The following is an 8,809-nucleotide window of genomic DNA, read 5'->3' as shown; positions in this document are numbered from 1 at the left end:
TGTGAGACCCAGATACCTCATGTATTATCAGAATCTCTCCTCGACGTCTGGGAACAATCCCTCCTCCCAGCTACTCCCTCCCTGCTGTCTCTTCTGACTGTTCCCCTGCCTTGGCTGACCCCACCACCCAACACCCACCCCACCTCAGCTGCACCCAACACCCAACCCACCTCAGTTGCACCAACACCACCCCATCTCAGGGCACCCAACACCCACCCCATCTCAGCTGCACCCAACACCACCCCAAGCTGCACCCAACACCCACCCCATCTCACACCCAACACCCACCCCACCAGTTGCCCAACACCCCCATCTCAGCGTTTCTCAGACCTCAGCAGTATGTGTGTGGAATGTACTGATAGCAGGAATTTTAAATTGGCCCACCCCCACCCCCTCAAAAAAAAATAATTCTTTGATCGTTAAAAAAATATCGACATCTATTAAATATTAAAATTAAAATTTCCCTTTAAATTAATCATATAATATATTCTTAAAAAAATTATATTAGGATAATAAAATTAATTTTTTTTAACCATTATGTTTTACCACAGAGAGAAGGCGATTTTTTCTATTTTTTCGCTTTCGTGTTGTTGAATTTCCCTAATATTTTCCAAGTAATGTTTATTTGATCTTCCCCACAAAAATATTGATATAAGTAAAAAAAAAAAAAAGATAAATCAATCCCCTTTGAGATTAGGTGTATCTAATATCCATTTATATTACCTATTGGAATATCGGAATTAAGTTTTCTTCAGCGGGTAACGTGACACTGAAGAAGTATTGACACCGACAACAACGAAGAACTCCTGAGAAAATCATTAACATGGATTTTTTTTGGGTGGGGGGGGGGGAGATAATGACACTACTCGGGGTGGTTCGGTTGGCTTTGGTTAGGTTAGATTGGCCTTGGTTAGGTTAGGTTAGGTTATGCTATTGTTTGGTTAGGTTAGGTTAGATTTGCATTAGGTTAGGTTATTGTTTGGTTAGGTTAGGCTAGGTTAGCTTAGATTAGGTTAAACTGCAGATGAACAAAGAAAAAATACTTTTGTTCCGTAAGCATTTGTTCAGGTATGGCAGAAGCTGTGGCAATATCCCTCCAGCGTGACGTAAAACTAAATTTACATGACATTAGGACCAGTGAGCCTGAAACATAGCCCTGAGGGGCCAGAGGAGGGCAACAAGCACCACGTTATACTCAATACTAATGGAATTCTTACTCCTTGGAATTTCTCTGGAGGAAATACCATATTTTTTTCCACCCCAGAACATTTGAAAGTTTAATAACAAGAATTTTTCCGGACAATTGTCTTTCAAGATACGGAGGAGAAATGGCTTGTTTTTCTTTAATCTAGTTTTGTATATGATTTAGTTCTTCTTTTTTATTTAAATACAGTGAATGTGGTTTTCTCTTTTTATTGTTTTTGGAGAACTTGTTTCCTAATCCAAAGTAGTTTTTAATTTATTTTATTTATTTATTAATTTTTATATTTGTTTTATTATTTTTTTTTGTTTTTTACTGTTTTTATTTCTCTTAAATACAGTTTAAGATGTACAGTAATTGGTTCTTTATTTCAACAATTATATCTCATGATAAAGACGCGATGAAAAAGTGTAATATATTTTCTCTTTTATTTCTTAGATACAAAAGAAGAAATAAGTTGACAAAAAAACTATATTCAGATACAAAAAAAAAAATTATTATATCCTTCCCTACGGTAAAAAAAAAATCCCTCCAACACAAATACAAAAGAAAAAAAGCGAAATGATCTCAAGAGACAGTTAACGTAAGTTGTTGCAGTCTCAAGTATTTGGTCCTCGAGGATGACTTGACCAATAAGATAACGTGATACTGTAGAAGAACAGCAACAATAACAAAATAAAATATAAAAAAAACAAAGAGAACAAGAACAGAATAAGATAAAAAAAAGTAGAAGGAGACGAAGAAGACTAACAAACTTACACACGTCTGATTTCCTGAGGGAGCGGCGAAAAACACTTGTAAGTAATAGCGCTGACAGTGACGTGCACACCCAGAGACTCTTCTCTTACGACTGGAGATTAGCTCACGAGATGGTCTGTATTAATACTCGTAGATAAGCTCTATATGCTTAACCTCCTCCAATCATATCTCAGCATGAACTATGAAAGACCCAACCATTGGCTAGGATCGGTATATTCGTGTACATCCATGAGCCCTTCTGGTTCGAACGTGTTTGAAGCAACTTTAGCCAATGATTTTATTTTAGGTAGTCAAACAATGATATGATTGGTCCATATCACTTATCGTCGAGGTAATGCGATACTGAAGAAGAACAAAATATGTTTCTTAATATTCAACATTCAATGACAGATGTATTAACCCCTTGAGGACAGACATTTATGATAACTGGAGAGACGGACAGATAGACAGGCCAAAATAGAAAGATAGTAGACAGATAAAGAGAAATACAGAGACACATACAGAGAAAGATAGAAATAGACAGAAAGACAGTGACGGACAGACAAAAATCGAGAGAGAGACAGAAAGACAGGCAGACAGGAGAGTATTACAGTCTGTCCACTACTACTACTACAACTAGTCACACCAACCTTATTGATCGGTAGTAAATAGTATGGGTGGTAGTGATGATATATGTAATGGTAACAAAAATAGTAATAGTAGTAGTATTATAGGTGCTGTACACAACACACACACACACACACACACACACCAAAGGGCACTAGTTTGTATTATATTTTTTTCTTACCCTTCAACGTTTTCTTTGTCACAAAATTATACTACAATTTTTCTTTACACGCGTCAAGTCTTTGTTAGGCTTGGTGTTTTTATTTTATTTTACAAAGCATGTTTTTTTTATCAATTATTCATGTGTGTGTGTGTGTGTGTGTGTGTGTGTTCACAAATAACCCTCCCTCTTAGGCAAGTCAACACATCTCACCCTGCAGTAAGGTGGAGGTCAACCTTGACATCTGAATTACCATATCAACTTCTCCAAACTCAACCAGGAAACTAACACGAACGTTGAGGTCGAGGTCAATGTCGAGTATAGATCGGCTGCCACTCGACGTAAACACGGAGGTGTCGACCATGGAGAGGGTGGGGGGAGGGGGGAGGGCGCTTGTAACGAGGCGCGTCGTCAAATTGTCTAATATTGCTTATTAGTTACATGAGTGAGGAGACGGGAGGCGGTGAAGCTGATGGACGAGGTGAGGCAAAATGTTGGTGGTGGTGATGGTGTTACTGGTGGTGGTGGTGGTGCTGTTACTGGTGGTGGTGGTGCTGCTGTTACTGGTGGTGGTGGGTGTGGTGATGGTGTTACTGGTGGTGGTGATGCTGTAACTGGTGGTGGTGATGGTGATGGTGTTACTGGCGGTGGTGATGCTGCTGTTACCGGTAAGGTGCGTGATGGTGTTACTGTGGTGGTGGTGGTGGTGCTGTTACTGGTGGTGATGGTGTTACCTGGCGGTGGTGGTGGTGTTACTGGTGGTGCTGTTTTGCGGTGGGTGGTGCCGCTGTTACTGGGCGGTGGTGGTGGTGATGGTGTTACTGGTGGTGGTGATGCTGGCTGTTACTGGTGGTGGTGGTGGTGGTGATGGTGTTACTGGTGTGGTGGTGGTGGTGGTGCTGTTTGGCCGGTGGTGATGGTACATTGGTGGTGATGGTGGTGTTACTGGTAGGTGATACTGCTGTTACTTAGGTAGCGTGGTGGTGGTGATGGTGTTACTGGTGGTGGTGGTGCTGCTGTTACTGGTGGTGGTGGTGGTGATGGTGATGGTGTTACTGGTGGTGGTGATGCTGTTACCGGTGGTGGTGATGGTGTTACCGGTGGTGGTGATGCTGCTGTTACTGGTGGTGGTGGTGGTGGTGGTGATGGTACACGGTGGTGATGCTGTTACTGGTGGTGGTGATGGTGTTAACTGGTGGTGGTGATGCTGTTGTTACTGGTGGTGGTGGTGATGGTGTTACCGGTGGCAGCTGTTGTTACTGGTGGTGATGGTGTTACTGGTGTTACTCGGTGGTGGTGATGCTGCTGTTACTAGTGTGGTGGTGGTGATGGTGTTACTGGTGGTGGTGATGCTACTGTTACCGGTGGTGGTGATGATGTTACTGATGGTGGATGCTGTTACTGGTGGTGGTGATGGCGCACGGTGGTGGTGATGCTGCTGTTACTTGCAGGTGATGCTGCTGGTGGTGGTGGGTGGTGATGGTGGCATTGGTGGTGGTGATGCTGGCTGTTACTGGTAGGCGGATGATGTTACTGATGGTGGTGATGCTGTTACTGGTGGTGGTGATGGTGTTACTGGTGGTGGTGATGCTGCTGTTACTGGTGGTGGTGGGTGTGGTGATGGTGTTACTGGTGGTGGTGATGCTGCTGTTACTGGTGGTGGTGATGCTGTTACTGATGGTGGTGATGCTGTTTCTGGTGGTGGTGATGGTGTTACTGGTGGTGGTGATGCTGCTGTTACTGGTGGTGGTGGGTGTGGTGATGGTGTTACTGGTGGTGGTGATGCTGCTGTTACTGGTGGTGGTGATGCTGTTACTGATGGTGGTGATGCTGTTTCTGGTGGTGGTGGTGGTGGTGGTGATGTTGTTACTGGTGGTGGTGGGTGATAATAGGGGTTACTGGTGGTGGTGATGGTGTTATTGGTGGTGGTGGTGGTGGTAAGATGGTGTTACGCTGGTGGTGATGTGATGTTGTTACTTGTGGTGGTGGTGGTGATGCTGGTTACTGGTAGTGGTGGTGTGTAGTTACTGGTGGTGGTGGTGGTGTGATGGTGTTACTGGTGGTGGTGGTGATGGGTGTTACGGGTGGTGGTGGTGATGCTGTTACCAGGTGGGTGGGTGATGCTATGTTACTGGTAGTGGTGGTGATGGTGTTACTGGTGGTGGTGGTGGTGGTGACGCTGTTGGCTGGTGGTGGTGATGCTGCTGTTACTGGTGGTGGGTGATGATGTTACTGATGGTGGTGATGCTGTTACTGGTGGTGGTGATGGTGTTACTGGTGGTGGTGATGCTGCTGTTACTGGTTGTGGGTGTGGTGATGGTGTTACTGGTGGTGGGATGCTGCTGTTACTGGTGGGTGGTGATGCTGTTACTGATGGTGGTGAGTGCTGTTTCTGGTGGTGGTGGTGGTGATGTTGTTACTGGTGGTGGTGGTGATGGTGTTACTGGTGGTGGTGATGGTGTTACTGGTGGTGGTGGTGGTGTGGTGGTGATGGTGTTGCGTGGTGATGGTGATGCTGTTACTGGTGGTGGTGGTGGTGGTGATGCTGTTACTGGTAATGGTGGTGATGGTGTTACTAGTGGTGGTGGTGGTGATGCTGTTACTGGTGGTGGTGAAGGAGTGGAAGGGAAGGGGTTAAGGATTGAGGGGGAGGTTGTGGAGTTAATGGCGATGGAGAGATGAAGTGTATGTATGTATGTATGTATGTATGTATGTATGTGTGTGTGCATGTGTGTATGCATATGCGTGTGCATGTGTGTGTGTGCGTGTGTATACTATATATTATTATTTTTTAGTTATATTAAGAAAATGTCAATTACGTATCGCCACCACCACCAGTAACAGCATCACCACCACCAACACCAGTAACAGCTACACCCACCACCAACATCACCAAAAAAGGCATATAAGTTGATCGGACAAGACGCAGTATTTCTCATGTGGTCTCTCTCCTCTCTCTCTCTCTCTCTCTCTCTCTCTCAGTTGAGGTGTTGTGTGGTATGTAACTGAGACTACATTGCAAATAAGCTTCTAACAACTTCTTTAGGCTATCTTTGTTGTTGACTTACTGTTTACCGAATATATATCAATTTATTTGAGGGTGTCTCCAAAAAATAATGTATGCGGTACCTCACAACCTGGTGGCGATCACGTATATGTTTGTATTATATGACAGCTACATCGTCCTCACTTGTCGATACGTAACTCACATTAACAAATGAAGACAATGTCATGGTTGTAATACAGACATTCTCGCGATCGCCAGGAAAATTTGTAAGGCAGCGTGTGTACATTTTTAGAACACCCTGTGGGCTCACCTGGCACCTGTCGGGTGACAAGTCTTGATGACATTAAGAGAGTTACCGACGACTGTGTTCTGCTCACGGCTACAGGTTCTTGAATAGATTACAGATTGCCCCGGTGGGGGCTAGTTTATTGGGCACCCCCTTACATCCTGTGCAAGGTGAAGTGCAGAAGCGTTTACAGTGCCCAACTGGGAAGCATGCGGAGTTCATGCTTGCCTTTATGACTCATGCATTAAGGGCGTGGAAGCCTGAAGGGTCATGGGTTTTGTCAGCAAGTTACATAAAGTGACAGAATGATGAGTGTGTGGGGGGGCGGGGAAATTCCCGGTACATTTCATCCGTTTATAGCAAAGCGGCAGGTCCCTAATAATGTCAAGTGCCAGGCCTGTAACTTGGAGGAGGGATATGTGGTCAGGAGGGAAGAGGGTTGTAACGGCTGGGGACCTGTAGGAGGAGGTCATAGGGCAAGTGAGGATGTAGTGACTGAGGGTGTGAGAGTCGGGTTGGCCACAAAGTTTACAAACAGCGCGGCCAGGCTCAGGGAGGTTCTTGAATGTCTTTCTTGACGACATAGTGATGACTCGGAGGGTTGTCCCATGAAAAGGCAGGTGATACACATATATATATATATATATATATATATATATATATATATATATATATATATATATATATATATATTAATATTCAGAAATTCAGAGTAATCAATGCCCAGCGATACGAGCGTTCAAGGTCGTCTGAGGGAAGAGAGCGCTCCCTGCACATAGTGGGAGGTTGTGGAACTAGGCCTATATGATATTAAATGTAATTTGCCGAATTACACGATGCGATTCATGAAGTTATGATTATTATTGAATCTTGAAAATTATTATAGATCGTTTATCAGTCTGCTGAATAATGTTACGGTGTCCCAAGGAGTTGGCTAGTTAGGCGGAAAATATGTCACGTAGGCCTGCTTAGCGCCTTGGGAGAGACGCGCGACGCTGGCTGGTCCTCAGTCACGGGAGCATTCAGACAAACAAGACGTCCCTGCGCGTCCGTCACAGAAATAGTCACGTGGTCTAGTCACCCAGGCGCCATTGCAGTATAACAAGGTTTCCGCCGAACCCACCCGATCATGCAGAAATTGATCAGAGAGTGATGACCGCGAGATTGACTGCCGTTGATGATTCAGGGTGGCGATTGTCGCCATTGGACCGATCAGCGTAGGCCCGTCACTGCTTAGCGGGGTATCAGCGACTTTGAGGGAATCTAGCCGTCTGGGTGCCCAGCTGACGGACGGACGATCGTTGGGGTCATCAGCTTCCTCTACCTCGACTCACAACACCACATGTCTCTGGAGCATGAGTGAAACCCCTCTTCTTGCTAACGGGAGTTAAAGCTTTCTCAACTGTGGCTGCTGTCTGATTGCTCACCCCTTCCGTTTCAGGGATGTAGTGGGGTACAGGAGGCCAGCTTGAGTGATACAGGGTCGCACATTGAGACTAAGGGTCTAGGGGGATGCCTAGAGGAACATTTTATCTCCTTTATTACGGGGTGTATGTTGAGTTGTGGTGCATGGTTCACGGCACAGGACCCAGTAACAAACCAATAACAGTGACAATATATTGCGTAGTTAATACCATTTCTCAGTTACTGATATTATCTTTACGGTGTAGTTTAATATTTCAAACAATTTTGATATATTATGTTTTTAATGTTTAGGCCACTAAGTGAACCAGAGGATACTGTGAATGATCTTTTAATGCATTAATTTTTCTTTTTATAATTCATCTCTGTGTATAACCTTTGTCTCTAGAGTAGTGGTTAAGTTAGGTTAGGAAGTGTGCATCTGTTGGGGTGATATAATTCTTGTTGGAGCGCCTTGGCCTATTCATTGTAGAGTTATTAATTTTTATTTTGAATACCATTTTCAGCAAGGATATTATTTGTTGAAAGCCCTAAGGCCTGTTTACAAAAGTGCCAGCTATTTTCTTAATACTTCAAATTTATTGTTGCCTGAGTTTCTAATAATTTCTATATCATGTATAACTTTATTCCCAGAGAAAAGTGTTTTAAGTCTGGCTAAGAGGTGAGCATATTGGTGTACCATTATTTGGATTGTGTTTAGAAAAGTTGAGGAAATATAAGTGTCTAAATTCTTACAGTGTGTCTCATTCATCCCAGTCACAGACACTATCCTCCCACGGGTCAATGGACACCATTTGTTTAGTAGATTTAAGTGTCTTTGTGCTGGTTTGGGATTTTCTCAAAGGGCGCCCACTGCCATTACTTCATCTATATTAATCTTTAATAAACCCCAAGTCGTATAAGTGAGAAATTAAAGTCCAGTAAATTCCGGACTGGTTATATATATATATATATATATATATATATATATATATATATATATATATATATATATATATATGTATATATATATATATATGTATATATATCACAACGAAGTTCATCCTCAGGTAAATGTACGATAAATCCTGATATGGCATCCTTCTATTCATGAGCAGAGTGGCGCAGTGGAAGCGTGCTGGGCCCATAACCCAGAGGTCCGTAGATCGAAACTACGCTCTGCTACAGTCTATTTTATTTTTTTATTCTTTATGTAACTCTTAATATGTAATCTAATAAGACCTTATAGTTTTGTTGCTTGATTCACCTTCTCACAATGGCCCGAGAGTATCACCTCGTTGTCAACATACAGCACACATCCAGGTCGTTTTCATATTCGGTCTCTTGTTAAGTTTTAGCGGCAGTTATAACTCAAGAATGCAACTCACA

The 8,809-nt window shown here is 43.3% G+C and overlaps 1 non-coding gene across 1 annotated transcript; it reads left to right on the top strand.

The window, feature by feature from the left end:
* The first annotated feature begins 8,533 nt into the window (after positions 1 to 8,533).
* Positions 8,534 to 8,605, top strand: Trnam-cau. Its single transcript has one exon. It is a non-coding gene; the product is annotated as a tRNA-Met (tRNA).
* Positions 8,606 to 8,809: the final 204 nt, after the last annotated feature.

The sequence above is a fragment of the Homarus americanus genome, unplaced genomic scaffold (assembly GCF_018991925.1).
Source record: "Homarus americanus isolate GMGI-L3 unplaced genomic scaffold, GMGI_Hamer_2.0 scaffold56009, whole genome shotgun sequence".
Classification (NCBI taxonomy): Eukaryota; Metazoa; Arthropoda; class Malacostraca; order Decapoda; family Nephropidae; genus Homarus; species Homarus americanus.
Note: the sequence above shows the minus strand (reverse complement) of the source record. Positions and strands in the feature narration are given on the sequence as shown.